Source organism: Pseudonaja textilis, chromosome 2 (assembly GCF_049901715.1).
Source record: "Pseudonaja textilis isolate UNSWEBS1 chromosome 2, rPseTex1.2, whole genome shotgun sequence".
Lineage (NCBI taxonomy): Eukaryota > Metazoa > Chordata > Lepidosauria > Squamata > Elapidae > Pseudonaja > Pseudonaja textilis.
The window spans coordinates 220,781,040-220,805,719 of record NC_141991.1 but is presented as its reverse complement, the minus strand read 5'-3'; positions in this window follow the sequence as shown (position 1 = coordinate 220,805,719).

The following is a 24,680-nucleotide window of genomic DNA, read 5'->3' as shown; positions in this document are numbered from 1 at the left end:
GTTTGAACTGATTTAATTTGCAGCCCAGCTGGGAGCTCACAGCCTTGCATTTATCATAAGGGAGCTGATAAGGACTATTGTTTCAGTTAACTTCTTGCAGGACTCTTGCCTGAACTTTCTGTTGGTGAATGTGATTAATTCCAAATGTGTAAATAAAGAGGAATTTTTCTTTGTGGGGAGTCTATTTCTTGCTTCTGTGAAGGCTGGGTCAGAACAAAAATAAGCAGAACAAAATCAATTATAAAATGCATATGTGCTAAGTACAAAAAAATTCTATGTTCAGATAAATATATAGCCTTTATATCAGGGTGCCCCAATACCTAGTCCACGGTCCGGTACCAGGCCATGGCCATTGGAAACTGGGCCACACAAGTGGCAAGTGAGTGTGTGAGTGTGCAAAGTTCCATTTCTGCAAGTGGCAGGCGCATGTGTGGAAACGTCCCTTCTTCACCACACCACTAACACTGCCAATCTGTGGAGTCAGAAAGGTTGGGGATCTTTGCTTTACATGATGCCAGATGTGTTCAATATAATGGTTTCTTAAATGAACTGTGTGGTCTTAGCATTTCTGCCAACAATTTATATGGAAAGAACCCAGGAGAACAACCAGCAATTGAGGTCCCTGTAGTCTATTCTTTCAAGTAGGGATTTTAACTATCTAAGACTAAAAGGGGCATACAGTTGACAATTAAATAAAATGTAAGCAATATCTTCAAAGGCCAGAGCAAATTAATGTAGCACTGATTCATTATTTTTGGTTTCTTATCTTGCTGAGTTGCAAGGCTGAAAGATCAAAGACAAATATGAATATACATAGAAGTGGACTTAGAGGCCCTACCTAGTAGTGATGGAGGGTCAGCCATGTCTCCAAATATGTCATCCCTGATAGATGATGCCTGTCATCATGCTAAGCTCTTCAGCTGCATTTTTTTTTCTTTTGCCTGCATTTGGGAATGATTGATTGATTGATTTAGCATATTTTTATGCCTGCCCATCTTATCAATGAAATTTTGGATAGTGAACAAAAGATTAAAAAAAACATATTTCAAAATTAAAATATTTATATAAACAATGTATATACATATAACACAACAATAACAGTCTGCCAAGTGTGTCTTAAAAACAGATTCAAAGGGTATATGAAAGCGGAGGAAAAGGGTTTACAGTTTACATGGCACAAAAGTTAAGTTAGCATCTGTTTTAATTTGCTTTTTAAATGTATAATTGAATTAGGTATAAGACATACAGTATAATTATGTGCGAAGATACTTCAAAGAATCTTTTAAACTGAAGTGAGTTTAATCCAAATCCACTCTATATGTCTTCACTTCAAACATTGTAAGAAAAGTTATTTTTTATCTTATGTAATGAAGGGAAAGAAAACATCTGAAGAAATTCATATAGAACTAATCACAATGGCCGGCCAATTCTGAAAGTACATGGCCACTCATTTTTTTTAAGAAAAGTATTATGATTCATGTTTTTAATGACTATTCTAGTTATCTCCAAAGGAAACGAAGAAAACTTCCCAGCACTGTAAAGATTCTGCACATTTTGGACCATTATAAGAGACTCCGAAGCTAGTCTAAAGGATGTCTTACATATTGGCAAAAAAAAAAATCAGAAAATAAAATACAAGCTGATTAATCAAGACCTTGTTGATGATCCAAAATCTGTCAAGGACCTTGGAATACTCATCTCTAATTATCTAAGTGCTAGAGCCCACTGTTACTACATAGCCAAAATGGCATTGTTAACCTAATTCTACGTAGCTTTTTCTTTGGTAATATCACACTACTAACTAGGGCATACAAAACATTTGCTAGACCAATACTAGAATACAGCTCATCAGTCTGGAACCCATATCACGTATCAATATTAACACAATTGAGAAAGTCCAGAAATATCTCATAAGAAGAGTTCTACATTCCTCTACACATTGCAGAATACCTTATGCCACCAGACTTGAAATTCTAAACCTAGAAAATCTAGAACTACGCTGTCTTCGGTTCAATCTAAGTAGACTATATAAAATCATACGCTGCAATGTCCTACCTGTCAATGAATACTTCAGCTTCAACCATAACATCACAACAGCAAACAATAGATACAAACTCAAGGTTAACCGCAACAAACTTGATTGCAGGAAATACGACTTCAGCAACAGAGTGGTCACTATCTGGAATACGCTACCTGACTCTGTGGTTTCTTCCCCAAACCTCAAAAACTTTAACCTTAGACTTTCTACTATTGACTTCAACCCTTTCCTAAGTGGTCTGTAGGGGGCGTGCATAAGAGTACCAATGTGCCTACTGTCCCTGTCCTTTTGTTTCTTTAATTTTTTGAATATGTATTCATTTCATGTATTCATAACTATGTTTTATCCTTATACTTATTATCTTGTAAGCGATTGACAAATCAAATAAATAAATAAATAAATGTTATGTGAGCAAATTGAACAATAGGCCTTCGATGAAAAATATGTTGACAAATGGGAATTGGAGCCAGGCACTAAAGTATTAGGAGTCCTTCGTGCTCTTTGAGTTTGCTTGTTTTCTTGCATTCTAGGTAACATTATCAGTACTCAGAGCACCAGGGATCCCTCATTTCAACCCTGAGCTTCAAATATTCTCCTTTATTGGTAGTCAAGTATTAATTTTGAATCCTCTCAAAGTGAACAAAACACAGCCGATTTTGCAAAGGTCATACTGCACGAAAGAGATGCTGGAGTCTGTCAACTAATTAATGGAATATATTGGTTTTCCAGGTCAAGGCATATATGAAGTCCCCTGTGCATCATGCCCTGCCACATACGTTGGACAGACCAATAGAAGAATAAATACCCGCTTGGATGAACACAAAAATGTAGTAAAAAAGCTGGAACACATTTCCTCATTAGTCCAACACATGAAAGCAATAGGTCATAGCATCAACTTCAATGGCACCAAAACCCTAGCCACCAGAGAAAACCCCAGCCACAGAATTATCAGAGAAGCCATAGAGATTGAAAAAAGACCTGAAAGCATGAATAGAAGAGATGATTCTACCAGACTGTCAATTATTTGGAAGCCTGCACCCACAAACAAAAAAATATCCACACCACAAGCCAGGCAAACACCTGGGCACAAACAGACTCCCCCTGATACCTCCAGCTCAAACACACCCCAACCAGGCACCCAGATGAAACCTAGCTTCCTAATAAATGATAGCTGTCCATTTACCGGGAGCCAAACCGCACTAAAAGCTTCCAATACAGGAACACAATGTTGCCAGCCAATCAAGACAAAAAAAGCCACAAAACAGACAGAAGATATTAAAAACATCAATCAAGCAGAACACAGCAAACTCCAAGACCAATAAACACAGACCAAGACTCCCAACCAATCAGGATGAAGAAAAAAAAAACATTCTGGCACAGCAGTAGGCTAGCCCCAAATTTAAAACTGAAATGGCTGTGAAAGTCTGACTCACAGACAAACACAATACAGAAGCCTGATGATGGCAGGTCAGATTCTGCCAAAACATTGCTACAACTTTAAAAGCACAACTATAATGACGTGGGAAATACCCGAACAAAGCTGAATACCATACATGTAAGTACCCGCGAAAACTTAAGAAAACATATATATAGAGAGAGAGCGAGACTGCTCAAAAAATAAAGGGAACACTTAAATAACACAATGTAATTCCAAGTCAATCACACTTCTGTGAAATCAAACTGTCCACTTAGGTAGCAACACTGATTGACAATCAATTTCACATGCTGTTGTGCAAATGTAATAGACAACAAGTGGAAAGCATAGGCAGTTAGCAAGACATCCCCAATAAAGGAGTGGTTCTGCAGGTGGTGACCACAGACCACTTCTCAGTTTCTATGCCTTCTGGCTGATGGTTTGGTCACTTTTGAATGCTGGCAGTGCTTTCACTGGTAGCATGAGACAGAGTCTACAACCCACACAAGTGGCTCAGGTAGTGCAACTCATCCAGCATGGCACATCAATGCAAGCTGTGGCAAGAAGGTTTGCTGTGTCTTTCAGCATAGTGTCCAGAGCATGGAGGTGCTAATGCCAGAGCCCTGCAAAATGACCTCCATTGGGCCACAAATGTGCATGTGGCTGCTCAAACGGTCAGAAACAGACTCCATGAGGGTGGTATGAGGGCCCGACGTCCACAGGTGGGGGTTGTGCTTGCAGCCCAACACTGTGCAGGACGTTTGGCATTTGCCAGAGAACACCAAGATTGGCAAATTCGCCACTGGCAACCTGTGCTCTTCACAGATGAAAGCAGGTTCACATTGAGCACATATGACAGATGTGATGGGGGTCTGGAGATGCCATGGAGAACGTTCCGCTACCTGCAACATCCTCCAGCATGACCGGTTTGGCAGTGGGTCAGTAATGATGTGGGGTGGCATTTCTTTAGGGGGCCGCACAGCCTCCATGTGCTTGCCAGAGGTAGCCTGACTGCCATTAGGTACCGAGATGAGATCCTCAGACCCCTTGTGAGACCATATGCTGGTGTGGTTGGCCCTGGGTTCCTCCTAATTCAAGACAATGCTAGACCTCATGTGGCTGGAGTGTGTCAGCAGTTCCTGCAAGATGAAGGCATTGATGATATGGACTGGCCTGCCCGTTCCCCAGACCTGAATCCAATTGAGCACATCTGGGACATCATGTCTTGCTCCATCCATCAATGCTACATTGCACCACAGACTGCCCAGGAGTTGAGGGATGCTTTAGTCCAGGTGTGGGAGGTGATCCCTCAGGAGACCATACACCACCTCATCAGGAGCATGCCCAGGCATTGTAGGGAGGTCATACAGGCACGTGGAGGCCACAGACACTAGTGAGCCTCATTTTGACTTGTTTTAAGGACATTACATCAAAGTTGGACCAGCCTGTAGTGTTTTTTTCCACTTTAATTTTGAGCATAACTCCAAATCCAGACCTCCATGGGTTGCTAAATTTGATTTCCATTGATAATTTTTGTGTGATTTTGTTGTCAGCACATTCAACTATGTAATGAACAAAGTATTTAATAAGTATATTTCATTCATTCAGATCTAGGATGTCTTATTTTTGTATTCCCTTTATTATTTTTTTGAGCAGTGTATATAAATGTGCATGTGATGGGAACATGCCAGTTATGGCATGAAACATAGCAATTTTGCAGCTCTGCTTACAGTTCCAGTTTTATTACAGTTCAGGTATTCCTGAGCAAATTATACAAGTATGTACTGTATGTATCTTTGCTCTTTCAACCCTAACCTATGAATAAAACATGGTTATAACACCCCCTGTGAGAAATCTAGCAAAATATTTTTCCCACACTTCCTGAGATAAAAGATTGCCTATGGATTCAATTTTAATAGTGTAGTTAAAAGCAATTGGCTGCACAGCGATGGCAAAATTAGAACAACTGACAATGTTATCCTAGGTACTATTGTTTCTTCAATTATAGCACTCCTCAAAGCTAAAATCTGTTGTTTTTTTTCATCTCCTCCACATGTCTCACACCTCGCTTGTCACCATTTATCTTTACTTTCATAGCTGAAAGGAATCCACAGTATTGTTTTCAACTCTATCATTTATAATAGCTGGATGAATGTTAGTTAACTTTAAAAAAATAGACTTGATGGGAAAGCATGCCAGTTGTCTATGCCAGCATGCAGAATGAAGTGCTTTCAAATTCAACTTGCTAATTCAGTTGAGTTAAATGTGTTTTGCTTTTATATCATGCAGGTTGATTTACTACAGAGATATCTTTGCTTTTGTTTTTGCCTTTGTTACATTACCAAGATGATTCCATCATATTTTCATCTTACTTAAAGCCAATTTCAGATAAATAGCAGGAAAAGCCCTACTGCACTGCCACTCTCACATTTTTTAGTTGTTGGGCACACTTGGAATTTGGGGCCTTCTCACAAAAAGTGGCCATTGTGGGCCTTACATTCATAAACAGATGATCAATGAGGACACAAACAATCACAAAACACTGATTTACTGAAATGTTGCTAAATAACTTTGGATGTTTGATCCATAATTTCTTGGAATGTGTTTTATTTCTTGCTAAACTTTGTGAACCAGTTTCAGTTGTTGTTGTTGATGATGATTTTGGTAGCTTTTCATAGTTGACTTTCAGGACACTCAGTTGGAATAATGTCATTCCTATCTTCTAATTTTCTGAGATAGCTGAAATTGTCTTCATAATATAGCAGCATTCTATTTATTTCCTTCTTTCTCTTCTGCTCACAGTATTTTAATCATTCTAACATTCTACTGATGAATTAGAGTATTTATATCAGTTATGATTGGTTATACAATATAGCATTTTTAATATTTCTGAAAATAAGGTCATTTGCATATATATCTACATATATTTCCTGAAAATATACTATGCACTGTTGACAAGGACCAGTGCATGGTATATTTTCAGGAATTAATGTTAATTGGCCTTTAGGAAATTGGGGAGGGGGGAGTCAGAATCAACCCTGTTGGATCTTTCCTATGTCTGAATCAGGGAAATGCGATCAGGGCCTTAGAGTCATAAAAGCCCCCAATACCAATTTCTTCAAGAGATTTCTTTAACTCCCATTACTGAAAACTAGTGGCGAGGCAGAAAACACATAAAAACTATAGCTGAAGCCTCACAAATGAGCTCACAAGCATTCAAAAATATTTTGTCCCTAAAAAGGACAAATTAAAAATGGATGTTAATTCAAAGTCTGTGCATTGCTGCTCTAGGTTATTCCAAAGTAACATCATAATTGATGCAACAGGCAATTAATTAAAGTAAAACATAACTATATTTATTATTCCTACAAAATAACTCACCTAAGACAAGGTAGTTTTACATGGAATCTTAAGTTATAAGAAAACAGAATTGACTTTAGGCTAGTTTTAATCCAGAAAAAACTTGATTCTCAAATTACCACTACTACTACTTTGCAATCTCATGTAGTTCTGAGAAGATAGTATTAGGAATATTAAAGTGATGCCATACTAGTTTTTAGAAAAACCAATAAAGGATGTTCTGAGCAAATGTTCTTAAAAGGGCCAGTTCATGTATTTTTGTGAAGAAATAGCAGGATGTACCCACTATCTTCATATATTTTTAAACAGTACCTAAAACATTTTTTTTCAGATTGATTGTTTTGTTGGCAGGTATTACAGATGCTTGTACTGGGTTTAAATGTACCTATTCAGCATAACTTTATTTCTGTACATTTGGATAAAAGGATGAAAATTGGATCCATGATTTACTTTATAGCTATTACAAATGTTCCTATGGTTTGCAAAGCAGAAAACAGGCATTATGTCCTTATGTGGTTGTTGTAAAAACAGTAAGTATACCATGGAGAGAAAAAATAGTTTATTGATAATTTCTCCATTATAATATAACACCCTGCTATTATAATTTCAGAGTTGGGTTACATTCTGCAAGTTAATATCAGATCAATCTAGATTCCTAACAAAGAAGTTAGGAATCTAATTTATGAAAGGATTCTTTTCTATCTATCTATCTATCTATCTATCTATCTATCTATCTATCTATCTATCTATCTATCATCCATATCATTCAAATGCTATGTAACTGTCATCAGCATTTTAAAACTGTCTCTTCCCAATCATTATCAGTTTCACTAATGAAAAGATTAAGCTTTATTGTCTTGCAATCAGATAAGCCATGTACAAAACTAATGTCAAGGATGTGAATCAGTGACTGAGAAAATCAAAAAGCAAGGCAGACAAAGTAAGTAAACTATAGTAGATGAGAAGTGGGAGTAAAAATATCCCCTTAGCAGATGGAGGCAGTACTAACCAACATGAAAGCTACACCTGCTGCTCCAAAATTCCCTTTATAATAATTGCACAATAAACATTTTATGGTTTATTCTTGGGCCATCAAGCTGGGCTCCAAAAACAATGTGAGTTATTTAAAATTTAAACCACAGTTTAGCTTACTGAGAGTGCAAACCTGATAGAAACAAAATTAAATAACCATCACTTAAAATAAATTAAACATACTTCCATTTGCAGCTATGGCTTTAAATTACGAAACCAATTATAACACACAGAAAAGCAGACTGACCTTTAGTAAAATAAAATAAACCATAAATATGAAAAAAATGGGACCTAGCCACTTTGGTAAGAAAATATTTATTTTCATTGAGAATCATGGGATTTGAAAGACGATAAGAAAACAAAGCAAAATGAAAGGCTAAACTTCTTTCAGGCAGTACTCATTTCCTAGCTCCTTTGTATTTCCTATTCAGACTACAAAAGTTATAAATGAAATTTATATTACATTTTCTGTTTGGCAGGTCTGTTGCAGAAAAGGTTCATGCAATGTTAGAGTTGGGGTTCAGGCAGTCCACCTTTTTAAATTATTATTTTGCAGAACCTGGTACTTCCTGCATTCATGCTGTCCATACCTAAAAAATATAATAGAGGTGAATCAATGTGGTCAGATCTTGCGTAATGAAGTTGAATATCACATGCATGGAAATGAACATATGAACATCTATGTTAGAAAATATGAACTGATGCCATGCAGGTGGTGAATTTTATCTATGAAGATAAGAGTATACAGTTTGTTGGTGATTTATATGTGTTGGTCAAGTGAATACTGATAATGTAAGAAATAAAATTGAGAAAAATATAATTTGAAGATGACAACTTACTTTATCAATAAAGGGAAAATAGAGGGTTCTTCAGTATCTGATACTCTGCAAGTCCCCACACAAACTTTGTAGGTAGAAGGTACATCTTGCAGCAGAAACTAAGTAACTCCAGCATAGTCTTACATAGGTTGGTTCAGAGATGGTTCAGAGCCAGCTTTGAATACACTGGACTCAGTGTCCAAAGTGAAGGCAGCTTGGAGTAACTTACACAAACAAGTGTTGAGGAATGGCTTTAAGGTTGTCATGTCCCTGTTGGAGCCTGAATCTGTGGAGGAAGACAAGCCAGAACTGGAGCAGACACAGATCAAGGGGGAGGCTTCATTGTCTTGGGAGGAAAATGGGGAGAAGCAGGCCCAGTCAGGCCAGGGCCTTTCAGGATTTTGATGGCTTGTAGGCAGGGAGTGGAGACAGGATGACCAAGAGAGGCTAAGCAGTGACTATGAGAGACAGACCACCTGCTCCTGATCCTGGAGCAGAGACTGGAGAGAAGGCAAGAACACCACAGACTGACCCAACTACTTGGGAGTACAGTGCCTCACCTCTCTTTACAAGGCACACCTGGGGATTGAGACTTAAGGAGACACTGTGAGGAGGGGCATTTGTTGAGAAAAAAAGCTGAATTACTGGAGTGTTGACTGCTGACATTTGAATTTTCCTGGATTCTTTGCATTCTTTCTGGATTTCTTGCTTTGCAGCCATGATACTCACAATGTTGGGCTGGACTATTTGCAGCCAGCGGCTGCTTGAAGTGTGTGTGTGAGTGCGTGTGCGTGTGTGTGTGTCATCTCTTTACTTTTGGACTTGCCAGAAACGGAGTGTTTGGGGAAATTTGGAGTAATAAAGAGGCGGTTTGAACTGCCATCTGCCTGTGTTATCTCTGTACCATGTCCTGGCTCATCACAAAGGTGGACCAAAAGGAGTTGGCCTAAGTGAGTGACAGGGAAGGGTGAGTGATGTAGTGGCCAAGTGAACATCTAGAAATGGCAATCAGGTTGTGGGTCACTATGATAAGATGGTCAGCCAATAAATTTAATAAATAATAATAATTGTTTTCCACTGAGTTGTACAAGTTTCATTATCTACTTACATTTACATCCTCAATTCATTATCTACTTACACTTACCTCCTCAATTCATTTTAGTACAGCAATATATATGAAGACGTTTTCCTTCACTTTTCTAATATTTGTCAGAAGATTCATATAAGCTTACCAGTATATAACATTATTTTTGGGGGAGGAAATGCATTTATTTTTATCAGTCAATAAAATTTACACCCTCCATTCATTATCTACTTACACTTACCTCCTCAATTCATTTTAGTACAGCAATATATATGAAGACTTTTTTCTTTACTCTTCTAATATTTGTCAGAAGATTCATATAAGCTTACCAGTATATAACTTTATTTTCTTGGGAGGAAATTCATTTATATTTATCAGTCAATAAAAAGTATTTGGAAAAGCGTCTTAACTTCTAAAATGTTGGTTTTCATTTATACTTCTGCAAAATATTCCAGGCAGGGCTAATTCAGATTTAAACCAAATTAAATATACAACTATGGAGTCCTTGGTGCTGTCTAAGCTTGGATATTTGCTTGCAGATGCAATTAGGAACATCACTGATTCTAGCGAGATGAGTTTTCTCCCTGTTTATTTACTGTAGCTTGCTCTACCAGTATCAGGATATGTGGATATGGTGATATGGTTTCTTCCTTCGTAAATATCCAATAAACAAACCAATGAAATTACTGATTAATTTCCATGGTTGAGAGTCAATTTATATCACAATCTTGCCAATTTTAATCCAACACATTGACAGAAAATACTTTCTAATGTTTAGAGCCTGAATCTTGCTTATCTATAAAAGAGGATGAGATTTTCTGGAAACAATCTATTGGTAGAAAACTATTCATGCTACTGGACACATTAAAAAGCTGTCCAAGAGTTTCTCACAAATGTGAAACTTAAACTGCTGCACATTTTTGTTAAGCTTCATAAAACATCAAAGCATCTTGAGCACAACCAGTTGTTTATCACTTCTTACAAGGCCACTCTTTTCTCCCTTTCCATCAGCAAAATAAAAATTGAAAGTAGGGATAACCTTTATACACAGTTTTTCAGTTACAAGTTACATGGATAATTCTAGAATAATTGAAAGAAAACATGGAAACTCCACTTTCCAATCATTGTAATTATGTTTCATTCAGCTAATACAGAAGAGGTCAAGTAGCAAGACATTTAATTACAATATACACCCACCTATATCTCTGATAAAATGATGCAAAGGAAATTACAGAGGAGACATTGAATACAATGGCCTGAAAATGCATTAATGAAGGGTTCAATCTGCTGAAGACAGGAGGTTACACACAGACATTTGCTTCTCATGTCTTTTATCAGTTAACATGAAAAAATATAGGAAACTAGAAGGTCTTCAATATTTTGTATAAAAACCCCTTCATATTAGGATAGAGACCTAATGCACTGAAGTCAAATCAGGTCCAACTCCATTCATTAAAAGTCCATTTATCTGTCAGAATGCCCTAAGAGGTTGTGGAATTCAAATGTATTAACCTATTAGGACTCATAAAATTAATCAACATATGAGCAGAGTGAAGGAAACTGCAAGGTGAAAGTTTTCATGTGTTTAGTCATATGGCAATAGTTTTCTTACACTGTTAGATGATACAGGAGTTCTAATTATAACACCATAGGCACTCTTTAATAAAGATGGCTGTTCAGCATAGTATCAAGTTCTCAATTGGCATATCTGGAGCAGTTACTGGCATTCCTATCATTTTTCACTCTGCATATTTCATGCATCAAATGAAATGGAATCTAACCTAGGAAGCTTTTTGCTGAAATAAATGTGCTGGGTTGTAAAATTGATTGAAAGACCTTTTTCAGACCCAAATCATCATGCTTAGGACTCAGACTCTGGGTCTGTGGAAGCTGTTCCACCTGAACTAGTAGAATATCAGCCTCAGAAGCAGTGGTGGGATTCAATTTGTTTTACTACCAGTTCTGTGGGTGTGGCTTGGTAGGCATTGCAGGTGAAGGATACTGGTAACATCAGTCAGGGGTGGTATTTGCCAGTTCTCCGAACTACTCAACCTGTTGAATACCCCTCTGCTCAGAAGCCAGGAGCCACTCAAGGCTGTTCAAATACAGTTATCCTCGGTAGAACTGTCAGATGATGTCACATGGGCTCAGAGGATAGAACAAAGAAATAAACTCAATAAGCCTCCTTGCCAAGCAAGGAAGTATCTATGTTAATTAAAAACAACAGGTTGCAGCTGATTTAAGGAGTAGCTTTGACCCATGCTTCTCCATTGGAAACAACTGTCTGATTTTTTTTCCTGGCAGGTTGTTCCTGTGATTCTACTTATGGAACTCTGACTTGGACTGACTGATAACCTGACTTGGCTTTCTGAACTTCGAATTGGATTTGAATTCTCTTCTGCATGTGACTACTGAAACCATAATTACTGAGGCAAGCTTGCTTTCCCAGAGATTCTATTTTAATTTACATTCCTTTCCTGCCTTGTCTGCTGTTATCTACTCACCCTTGAATAAATTGCTACTTTCACCTAGCAACTGAGTGTGTGACAGTTTGAAACCAGAACAAAGATAAGAACCTAATCTGGATTATACATTAGGACAACAGAAGAGGAAAATATTTGTTTTGCCCACAGCGACATACACTTTGTTGCATTTAATTGCAATTCCATAGGCATATATGTGCTCTTTCTTTTAAAAGAAGTCATGCATCTTCTTTCCAGAAATCCTTCCTACTCTGCCAGTAAACAAAAATAATAATTATTATCTTGTTATATTTATATTTACTTCCTTCAGAAGGCCAAGGTTTCTTGCATATTACTCTTCCTTCATTTTAAACTCATGTGTAAAAGCATTAGAAGGCCTATATGCAAAATTTATGAATCTGGAAATGAACTGCTATATGTCAGAGAATATGTGAGCATTCTGTTTTCTTCAGACCACACCAAATCATTTCCGTACCTATTGAAAAGGAAACTATCAAGATATTAACAGGATATCTGGGACCAAAAATTCTTTTGTAAACAATTTACAATTGAATGTAACAGAAAAGACCAAGATTGCTAGCAGACTCTTGTGATCTAAAGATAAGTTTTCAAATCTTTGGATGCACATACATGCAGAAAGAGAGTGAGAAGAAAAGAGAGAGAGAGAGAAGGGTCTACTTGTGTTTTTCCCGTTTATGACTCATGTGTGATTTCCTGGAAATCTGGAAATTTCCTGGATTTTTTTTTTTTCATGAAAACCTAAGAAGTTTTTCCCCACAGCTATTTGAAAATTTGTTGACTGTAAGATACCAGGTTAGCAGATTTTGGTGGGAGAAGTAGGTGGATGGATGCTAAATGGGATGGCATTGTCTGTTTTTGTCTAGGAAAGAGTTGGTGGTTGTCAGGTTGTAAGTTCGTTCACTTTGTACTGAAGAAGTGTTTTCCCGCTTTTTCAATTACTTGGTTGTTTGTTTGGGGTATGATGTGATGAAGAGTGGTGTAGACTGATATGTGTTTATTTATTTTTATTATTTCAATTTATATAGCTGCCATCTCAAATGCATGACTCTGGATGGCTCCCAACAATTAAAATTATATAAATAATGATGAGAAAAATACAAAGTATAAAACCATACAGTGATACAATCTGTACCTGTGGCATACCAAAAACAAACCAGAGATGTGGTTTGGGAAGACTTGGAAAAGTGAGGAGGCAGATATTATGGTTGAAGATATTATGGTGGCAACAGGCAGGGACAGATATAGCAGGAGGAAGCAGTTTGTCCTTTATGGAGAAAATGGTGTTGGCTCTTCCAGCCTCCTGTGTTATACCCAGTGCTTGGTAATGAGGGCTTGAAATCCCTTGGTTTCTGACTGTTGCTATTCAGTTTTCAGTTAGCCTGAAATAAGACATCCTGCGTACAGGATCAGAAAATTGATCTTGCTTGCATTATTGAAACATTATTGGGAGAATATGTGCCTGCTGGGTTTTGTGGGTGGCACTAGTTATGAACTGGAATCTGGGATGGTGTTAATTAGGATTTGCAATTAGAGGAAACTTAACTTTATACTAGCCTCCCAATTGCATGCATACCTTCTTTTTGGGCTACCTATCTGTTAGTCCTTCAAGGTAGTCAAGACAAGAAACACAATCATGAATACTCTACCTTTACTACAAGGTTATATTAACAGAAGCTGGCAAGACTGAAAGTTATTCTTTCATCCTTGTACTCTTCAGAAAATTGAGAGAGGGATCCCTCCTGAAATGTTTCTGATGCTTCCTATTCTCAATGGGCTGAAGTAACTTTTATATGCCAGTGGTCCAGTCTGTGACTCTTCTTTCTGTTTCTCAAGGTAATTCCCATATATCGTTATGTTACTTGAATCTGTAGTTAGATTGATAGCAGAGTTCACTCGGCTTATAGCACTAATGGACAATAATCTGTCATCCCTAGGTATTGCTAGGTGCTCCAGAATTCATGGCTGCTATGGCAATGATGACTTGATCTAAATTATTTCTAGCCTGACTTACAATGTGGATTATACATCAACCTGTGGTAATGTGACTTTAGAGTCAGAATAACTGACCTTACATCAGTTCCATTTGTCATGGAGAGACTCCTCCCTGTTGACCATTTAATTCCCTGAGGATGCACAGAACCCATTAAATAAATCCACCCTGACACCTAATGGACCTGGTTAAGTTCCAGACTCTTGGAATTGTTCCTGGGCAGTTAGTTGACACTTGGAATGAGAAGACAATGCCAGGACTGGATTGGACTGATTCTGTATTGACTTTCTTGTGCGTGTCAATCCTAGAGAAGTCTCCAATTGTCAAAAGAAACCCTGGTAAAGAAACAACATAAGAGATGCCGAGACATCACTGCAGGAAAATGAAGAATAATTTAATTGAGTAAAAGCTTTTCTTACAAAAGTAACAAAACATATTTTTCCTGTCCTTATTGTGTCCATAGAAAGCTGGTCAGTATTCAATTAGGGTGACCCAATTCCTCATAAATTCTCTAAAAATTGCTCAGAGTTACATCAGCTGTAGAGATGGAATAGAATGGTGGGGCAGGATCTTGCATGGATATTTCTAAATCTTTTGGTCCTAGTGAAACACACCACACATTTTCAATGGAATTTGCTAAGAAGAGCTAACAGTGTGGCTATTCTTAATCAATATATCTACATGAAATCAGTATCTCTATATGATACCTGATATATCCCAGTCTCTTAAAAATTTATCTATTTATTTTAAAACACAGTTTTCATAAATATGTTGTTTTTAGTCACAATCTCATAAACAAATGGGATTTGTATAGTATCATAAAATGTTGGCTGCTAGATGATCTTTTGTTTATTGAAAAAGATTTTCACACCTCTGCAATTAAATCTCCATATCTTTGCACTATTAACAAAATCCTGACTTCTTAAATGTTCTAAATGATTTTAAATAGTTTGTTTTCTGTCCTGTTCCCTTCAAAAATTGAAGATTAATATTTCTGCATGTTTAATATTTCTACATACACAGACACACATTTTGCATAATATGTATATATATGCACAAATATTTATCTTCAATTTCCAATATATATATACACACACTAAAATTCCAGGAGGCAAGAGGGCACTAAATAAACAAATTATCACAATTGATAATTTTTTATTATTGACTTTTTTTAGCCTACAGTCAAATATAATGTGTTTGAAAATGGCTAATGCTTGCTGCCATTTCAGATGCACTGAGGTTGAAAGGCAATGAAAAAAGAAAGAAAATTCTAAAATGCTCAACTGGATTGTCCTTTTCATTTTATCCTCCCAACAATTCTTTTAAAATGACATATTGAAGGTGACAGGCTTCCAGAGAATCTAGTAAATTCCAAGGCTAAGTGAGAATTGGAACTGTAAGTGTGATGAAAATAACAGTGTTTTTCATTCATACTAGTATGCAGTTTAAGATATCTCCTTCCAAACAACTTTATCCAACAAATATTTTTTCCTGTTGTCAAAGTTTATAGAGATGTGATTATTATCAATACAAAATTGATTTCACACATTCTTCAGGGAAACTGTAGCTGATGTCAATCTTATACACCTAAAGAATTGCCAGTGGAAATTAAATCATTTTGTCATATTTGCAAATGCCTCTTTTCCTTCAAGCTACCTGCACAGTAGCTTAGTATGCCACATTCTATTTCACTTGATTCTCTTTCTCTTTTCTCTTTTAATTCCTAATCACAGCATGGTGCATTTTTCAAAAGTAAGACATTTGGTGTCTGGATTTCTGTAATGCTAACTTGTTTAGTAAAAACAAACTGCCATTAAAAAGTGAATCACTAAGTAAGTGACTCATCTATTCAGTTTGACAGAAATGATGGACATGTTGCTGAAACAGAAGGTAATAAATTAATATCCAAATAAATCCAATGAATACAAAAACTTGGTCCAATATCCAGATACACCATTTGTTGTTGTTAGTTACGAAGTCGTGTCCGACTACCATCCTGTCCTCTACCATCCCCCAGAATCCATTTAAGCTCACACGACTGCTTCAGTGACTCCATCCAGCCACCTCATTCTCTGCTGTCCCTTCTTCTTTTGCCCTCAATCATTCCCAGAATTAGGCTCACCAGTGAGTCCTTCCTTCTCATTAGGTAACCAAAGTATTTGAGTTTCATCTTCAGGATCTGGCCTTCTAAAAAGCAGTCAGGGTTGATCTCCTCTAGGACTGACCAGTTTGATCATGTTGCAGTCCAAGAGACTCACAGGAGTTTTTTCCAGCACCATAGTTTAAAGGTCTCGGTACTTTGGTGCTCAGCTTTCCTTATGGTCCAACTTTCACAGTGATACATTGCAACTGGGAAAATCATAGCCTTGATTATATGCCCCTTTTGGCAGGGTGATGACTCTGCTTTTTAGCATGCTGTCTAGATTTGCCATAGCTTTCCTCACCTAGACCAAGCATCTTTTAATTTCTTGGCTATAGTCCCCATCTGCGGTGATCTTGGAGCCAGGAAAATAAAATCTGTCACTACCTCAATTTCTTCCCCATCTATTTTCAGGAATTGAGTGGGCCAGATACACCATACATGCCCTATTTATAAATTAGAACAATGTAGGACAGATGGATATCATTACCATATGGATTCACAGGTAGCAACTGTAGCTAATGCATGGTCTTTAACAGGTCAGTGTCCACATGGAGGGAAAATGCCATGAGTTACCTCAGGGTTCTACCCTTGGCTTTGTCAACACATTTGTAATCTTTGTGCATGTTCATATTCTTTATATTCCTCAACATCTTCATGAATGGCTTAAAGGACAATATAGAAGGGATGCTCATAAAATTTGTGGATGAAACAAAGCTGAACAGCTAATATCCCAAAAGACAGACTCAAGGAGAAATAAGGAGGAATTTTCTGACTGAGATAGCTATTAAGGAGTGAAACAACCTGCTCCTTAAACTCATGGTAGATCCATCAGTGGAAATTTTTCAGTAAAAGATTATATAGCCATGGATCCAGAATGATATGATTATTTCTGTGCAGGTCAAGGAGTTAAACAAGCTAACCTCCAGGATCACTTCAATCTGTGATTCTATAAATCTAGTTCCTAATAATTGGCCTTAGATTGCATCTTATAATATCACATATCTTATTAAGTTAGGTGAAGGAAAGACAACAGGAAAATAGATCTGCACAAACAGGTTAAGCCAACAGCAGTTTCTGAAAGGAAGGAACTGATGACATCGCCTTTATCCACATCCATCCAGAGGTGGTATTCAGCAGGTTCTGACCAGTTCTGGAGAACCAGTAGTGGAAATTTTGAGTAGTTCAGAGAACCAGCAAATACCACCTCTGACTAGCCCCGTCCCATCTATTCTCTGCCTCCCGAGTCCCAGCTGATTGTCTGGGTCTTCTTTTGTTGCCCTGCACAGGAGAATGGAGCTCAAAAGCAGGTTAGTTGGATGGGGAGGGAATGGGATTTTGCAGTAACTTTCTCCTGGAGTGGACTGGAAATGGAGATTTTACAGTATCCTTCCCCTGCCACGCCCACCAAGCCATGTCTACAGAACCAGTAGTAAAAAAAATTGAATCCCACCACTGCATCCATCCTCCTGTGAGAGCAACTTCTCCTAGTGGTTTCCTGCTCAGAATTTAAAGTAGTATTTTTAGTTTTTATTGGCTCAAGTATTGCTATCAGGATAGCTATTTTTAAAAAATTATCTGTTCTAAGCAAATTCCTACATTTTGATTAGCTACTGTCCAGGGACAGGAATGTCCCTTCCCCACATTTCGCTAGCTTTTCTACCAGAAGGTCTTTTGCAGTTTCGGTTAGTGATCTCCTTCAGTGATATAACATCAATACTTTGAGGTAGCCAGATCAGGAAACAGAAATCGCAAGGGTAAAAAGAAGTCTATTTTATATTTGTAGGGAATAATAAACAGAATTTTGGAAACCTACCAGATTTGATGCAATGTTATTTTGAGTTTCTTTTTCATGCCTTCCCCTTTCTCAGAACTGAGTTGCTTTTTATTGTCTTTTAACTGCTCCTGCATACCTGCGTCAAAGTTATATCCACATTTTTCTACACATAGCAGTTATCACTCTCAGCATGGAGAATGGCTTGAAACAAAAACAACCTGTAATTGCTTTTTTTTCTTAAAAAAATATAATTCTACCACAAATGGCTAGAAAAAATGATGAAATGTTACAGTTTTTCTTTCTTTTTTAAATCTGCTGGGAATCTTATAGCCACTATTTATATAACAAAACTTATAACAAAAATTTGTAAAAGATTTTGGGATGCCTGCATAGAGGAGTACCTTGTTGCTTTAACTTTGCAAGTGTGTGTGTGTGTGTGTGTGTGTGTGTGTGTGTGTGTGCACGCACACGCACATGCACATGCATGTGTCAGCAGTAGTGGGTTTCTACCGGTTCTGTCCACCTCTGTAGAACTGGTAGTTCTGAAGTATAGCAGAACCGGTTCTATGTCTGCTGATGTTTTTGGCCACTCGCCCACCCAGACTCTTACCTGATCTTTATTTCCAGATTTTTCAGCTTCAGCTGCCATGCGAAGCACAGCTGCAGTTTAAAAAGCAAGAAAAGAGGGCTGTTTCAAAGGCTGCTTCTCTGCATGCAGCATGCTGATGACGATTTACAGGTGTGGCATTTGCAGCATGCAGGGAAGCACATCATAAATCACCGAACCTCGTAAATCCTGAACTGGTAATCCTGTCATAATCCCACCGCTGTGTGTGGGTATGTGTGGGAGGAGGGTGGAGAGAGAGATGAGACAGACAGAGAGATACAAACATACATACATACTGTATGTGTGCATGTGCATATGAAAATATATGTATATGTATATTTGTTTGCATATATGTATAAAAGACAGACATAAAAAAACTATAAAAAGACTATATTTCCAGTGAGACCTTCCCACTATGAAAGTGATGAGCAATTGCTTTGCTGGAGTGGAAAGGTAAGAACTCAGTGCAGATATGCTATTTGTAACTTGCCTAAAAGCACTATAAAATTATGAGCATCAGAGTCATCCATCAAAGACTAAATACATTAAATACTAAGTATGCTTCCTGGCCAGATTTAGCTCAGGATCCCAATCAACATGATGGAAAAAAGAATCAGCAGTTTTTCATTTTGCTTGGAAATCAGCCTAGATTAAATCTGTGGAAAATGTAATTATGTATAATGTTTATGTGTTGAACTAGAAGGAGATAGCGTTGGCCAGGATATTAATGGAGAAAGTATAGATTCATGGCGACTGGAACTAAGGTTTTATTTATGGGTTTTATTTTAGAAAAGTGTATGCAATTTTGATCTTTGGAACTGATTTAGATGACATTTATATAAAATAAATGGATTTCACTCTAAGATAGATTATCAAATATACAGTAGTTCCCTATAGTTTGACATCTGAAATATTTGTAAATCTGCTTTATATGTCAGACTACAGAGGATAGATCCTAATTTTTTTATTTGCAATTGTTGAAATCAATGAGATTTACAACTAACTTAACTCATTAATTTCAGCACAATTTAAGAATAACAAACAACCCAGAACTTTTTTTTTGCCTGACTGCAAATTCCAGTTAATTTTAACAGTTGTTGTTAAGCACAATATAAATTGTGCATTCTCTCCTGTTTATGATCATGTACTTTAACATTCAGAGTTATCTGTACAGGCAACTGATATCAAAATTATTAGCAACAGAAAATGAACAATATGGTCTCCAGGAAACTGAAAACACCATAATTAATTAAAGAATATTTCCAAGAAAACAAATTTTCTATTCTATATAAATGGTGGAGCAGATGTTGAACATAGAACTTTTAATATATTAAAGAGAATAAAAATATTAGTTTCCTAGAAACTTGCTAAAATTAACTTTGAATTAATTGGTTGTGAGTACTGGAGGATAGATGATATAGGCAGTGCTATGAAAGTAGTGGATTAGATGATTCAAATAATTCCAAACTGAGCAGTGAAGGAATATTGATCAAATGAGGAATTCTAGAAAAAAATAAGTTAAAAGAATGAACGAATGGATTTGGTTCTCTCAATCAAATGTCAAATTTATTTCAACCTTTGCTCATACTGGCTGGGGAATTCTGGGAACTGAATTCCAGAGATTTTAAAATTGCAAAATTGGAGAAACTTTGATTTAAATTGCATTGAAAATATGTAGTTTCATGTTGTCTGACCCTCTTTTATTCCTAATAACCTTCAAAAATAAGATGAACACAAATTGCTTGGATCACATATTTAAAGGTGAAGATGAATTGCTATAGCTTTGCTTCTATTTAATACATAATTTCATTCCATATGATTTTCTATTAGTATTTCATTTTCAAAAATTTAGTACTCTGGGAACACTAATTCAAATATATAGAATACCTACCAACTGTTTACATAACATTTGTTATTTCATAGATATATACCAAACAGCTTTTGTCCCAGTCTCTAACCATAGATTTTTAGCCTCTGTATATAAAAACAATTCTGGGCAATAAATGTCTGGAAGTTATAGCACATTTCTGTTTTCCAGTCACATTTTTACTTGTAGTGACTTTCAAATGAATGGAAAAAGCATTATTGGTTCAAAATTAAGTGAATAAACTAAGCTCCGAGGAAATCACTAGTTGGGACCCATACTTCTGTCTCTTTATTTTAAAAAGTCTCCTATTTGTGGAAGAACTCTATTCATGGAAAAATACAACTCTGCTTCAATGAATGCACTTATCTTAGACCTTAAAAGAAAGTTAGAATCCAAGATTCCAGTTAGGTAACACAAGGTAAGGTTAAAAGTTTTATTTGATATTTGATCAGTGGTGTCATATTACTAGATCTTAGCCACTGATCATCACTGAGGTCTGAAGTCAATGCATTAGAATTGAAGCCTATTTCATGGGTGCATATTTAATATTCTGTAGTTTAGAATGATATTATTATTACAATAATATCTGATTTACAACCTATGCAGTTTAGTCATTCTTACATGGTCTTCAGAAACATTCAACTTGCCATGAATAGTCAGAAAGAAGCTATTAGCTGTCAGTAGATGAGATAATCACCTTTTAAGGTACATCTCTCCTGTTCTTTAGAGCAGTAACATCATGGCTAATGACTTGAAATGAGTAGCATGTACTTGAATTAATTTAATATATAATATTGAGTTGCAACAAGCATCTCATGGAAGTATGTATAATATCTACATTAATTCTAAATGAATGCATTATAATTAGTCCAATTAACATGAATGCCAATGAGTTAAGGGCATGGCACTTAAAATTGTCTCTATTAAAAATTAAAGAACATATTGGCTAGAATATAATTTCAAAGCAGTTTCACTCCCCGTTTTAACTTTTAGTTAACAATTATTAATATGCATCATGGAGCTATATGAATATTTTAAACTCTAAGCAACTGTTGCTCTGAAAGAATGACTCAGTATGGCTTAGATAGATATTCTTTTTAAAACTTTCTTAATATGCTCTAACAAGAATATGCAGGTGGCTTTTCACTCCATTCTTTCTATTGAACCTGCCAAATTGAGAGTTTGGATTAAACTTTAGAATTACATACCCAGGAGGGTGGAGCTGGCGTCATGACGATATGACATGCAATCTCGGAGGTCTGAGATTGCTGCCGATATCTTTGCCCCCGGTCGGTCCAAACGGACCTAAACCGTCCCGTAGAGATGGTGATAGTGAAGGGCGCATCCTGTGGGTACCAGGGATATTGCAAAGTCCCTGGTTGATCCAGGAGAAGCCCTTCTTGCCAGCGGCAGGGAGGCAGCCATTAAAGCTGCTGAAGTTGGGATAGCTCCGGAACGGAAGAGACTGGAAGAGAAAGTTTGTCAGTTTGGTGAGAACTTTTTTAAAATCGTTATTCTAAGACTTAAAAGGACACCCTAAGGAAAAGAAAAAATCTGTAAAAGTTTTGACAGATCTGAATAAGCGGCAGTTTTTAAACAGAAACGTCAAAGTGAGGCTTGGCTTTTTAGTTTTATTTTTTTTATTACTGGACTTTTATTGTGATTTAGCATTTGTTAACTGGACTGGCTTTTTTCTTATATATATATATATATTCTTCTCTTTTTTGATTTTGCAACTTTTTAGATTAGAGGCTCCCTTTAGTTACTTTCCTTTTTTTATATACATATACTTTCTCTCTCTTTTTTTTTTTTAACTTCTATTACATTTTTTCTGGGAAAGGAGGGGGAAAGTGAGAGCAAAGAAACTTTGTAACACTCCCAACCAAAGGCTTGAAAATATCTTAGATGAAGCTGAGAAAGCTGTGAAAGACTCCCTTTTAAGGACATTGCAACCTGATAAGATATAGGGAAGAGCATGGGAGAGTGTTATTGCAGGTGGTCTTCTGGATTTCTATCAGCAATTGAAGCTTGGTTTTGAAGTTAGTGGAGAAGAGAGTTATAATAAGAGCCTTGGATAATTAAATAAAGTGCAGTGTGTTCTTTTTATTTATTTTTTTAAGTTATGTTATCCCTCCTTACCAGCTCTACTGTACTCTTTTCTTTAAAAAAAAACTTTTATTTTTGTAATATTTTCACTTTTGTTTTTTATTTTAAAGGGAAAGCCTCAAAAATTTTCCTTTTCTTTTTCCATTGGGATATTTGCTTTTTCCATCCATACTTTTGGTTCATTTTTATGATTTTTTTTATTTTTATTTTTGAGACCTTTTAATTGGATTAAGGTGTGACGAACCTGAAGAAATTTTTCTCTCATTTTCTTTTTTTTATTATTGGGCTTTTTTCCTTTTATTATTTTTACTTTCCATCTTGGATTATAATTGGCTACTCCATAATTGGATTAAGGTTCAGAAGAACCTGAAGATTTTGAATTATTTAAAATGAGCAGAAAATTGATAGCCTCTGGCCCTTCAACTTCTACTTCTGCCTCCCCACCATCTGGAGGACAATGTTCAATCCAATGTTAAAGCAAGACAAAGAGAAGAAAAAGTGACCTTACAGATGATTATGCAAGGAATTCAAAATATTCAAGTAAGATCAGAGAATATTGAAAAGAACAAAGAACAGGGAAAACTGATGAAAAAGTGGAGAACATCCAACAAATGATGTTGAAGTATGATGAGAGATTCCAAAAAATTGAAGCAGAAGATAAACAAAGAGACAAGAAGATTGGAGATATTGATAATAGATTAACAGTGGTTGAACAAGATAAAAGTGGGATGCTGAAATGGGAGATGGATAGATCAGAATTTTATCTCAGATTTCAAAACATAGAGGAAGAAAAAGGACAAAAACTAGCTGAGATAATGATAGAATTTCTAGCTGAAGCTTTGGAAATAACAGAAGAGAAGATGATGGATGAAGTAGATGAAATATATCGAGTTTTTACAAGATATGCAATGAGAAATAACCTACCAAGAGAGGTTCATATCAGATTTACAAAAAAAAAAAAAAAACATTAAAACACAAATATTGCAAGTGGCAAGAGAGAAAACACTGAAATACAAGGGCAAGGAGATTGTGGTTTTAAAACAAATACCTAGAAAAGTGAGAGAGATAAGAAGAGAATACCAATTTTTAACTAAAACGTTACTGAAAAAAGAGGTGAACTATAGATGGTTAATTCCAGAAGGATTAATGTTTACATGGCAAGAACAGAGACATAGAATTGATTCCATTGAGAAAGCAGAATTATTTTCCTGATTGCAATTTATGCTCCGAATGATAAACAAGAATAATTCTATAAAAAATTACATATGAAAATAATTGAACTGGACTATATTAATATAGTTATGATGGGAGATTTTAATGGAATTGTAGACAATAAATTGGATTATACAGCAACAACAATAAAACAAAGTAGAAAGACTCTTCCTAAATCCTTTTTTAAAATGACAGATGAAATAACCTTAAAAGATATATGGAGAGAAAGAAATGCTAAAACCAAACAATATACTTTTTACTCAAATAGACATTTATCATGGTCCAGAATAGATATGATTTGGATTTCAACAGAACTAATATCTAATATTCAAGAAACAAATATTGAAACAAGTACTTGGGCAGACCACAATCCAGTGACAATTAAATGGAAAGGACAAAAAAGAAGATCGAGATGGACGTTAAATAATACTATTTTAAAGGAAAAAGACTTCACACAACGGATGGAGAAAGAATTGGCCTTTTTCTTTAGAGAAAATAAAAAAGAAGATACTTCAATTCAGAATGTTTGGGACACAATGAAGGCATATGTCAGAGGCTTGATAATAGACTATACATCGGGAAAACGCAAGCCACTAAAGTTTTAGAAGACGAGCATAAAAGGCTTGAAAAAGAACTACAGAAAATGCCACAGAAAAAAGGCATTAAACTAAAATTGGACATAATTAAACACAAAATGGGTCAAATAGAGAAAGAAGAATTAGCACAGAAAA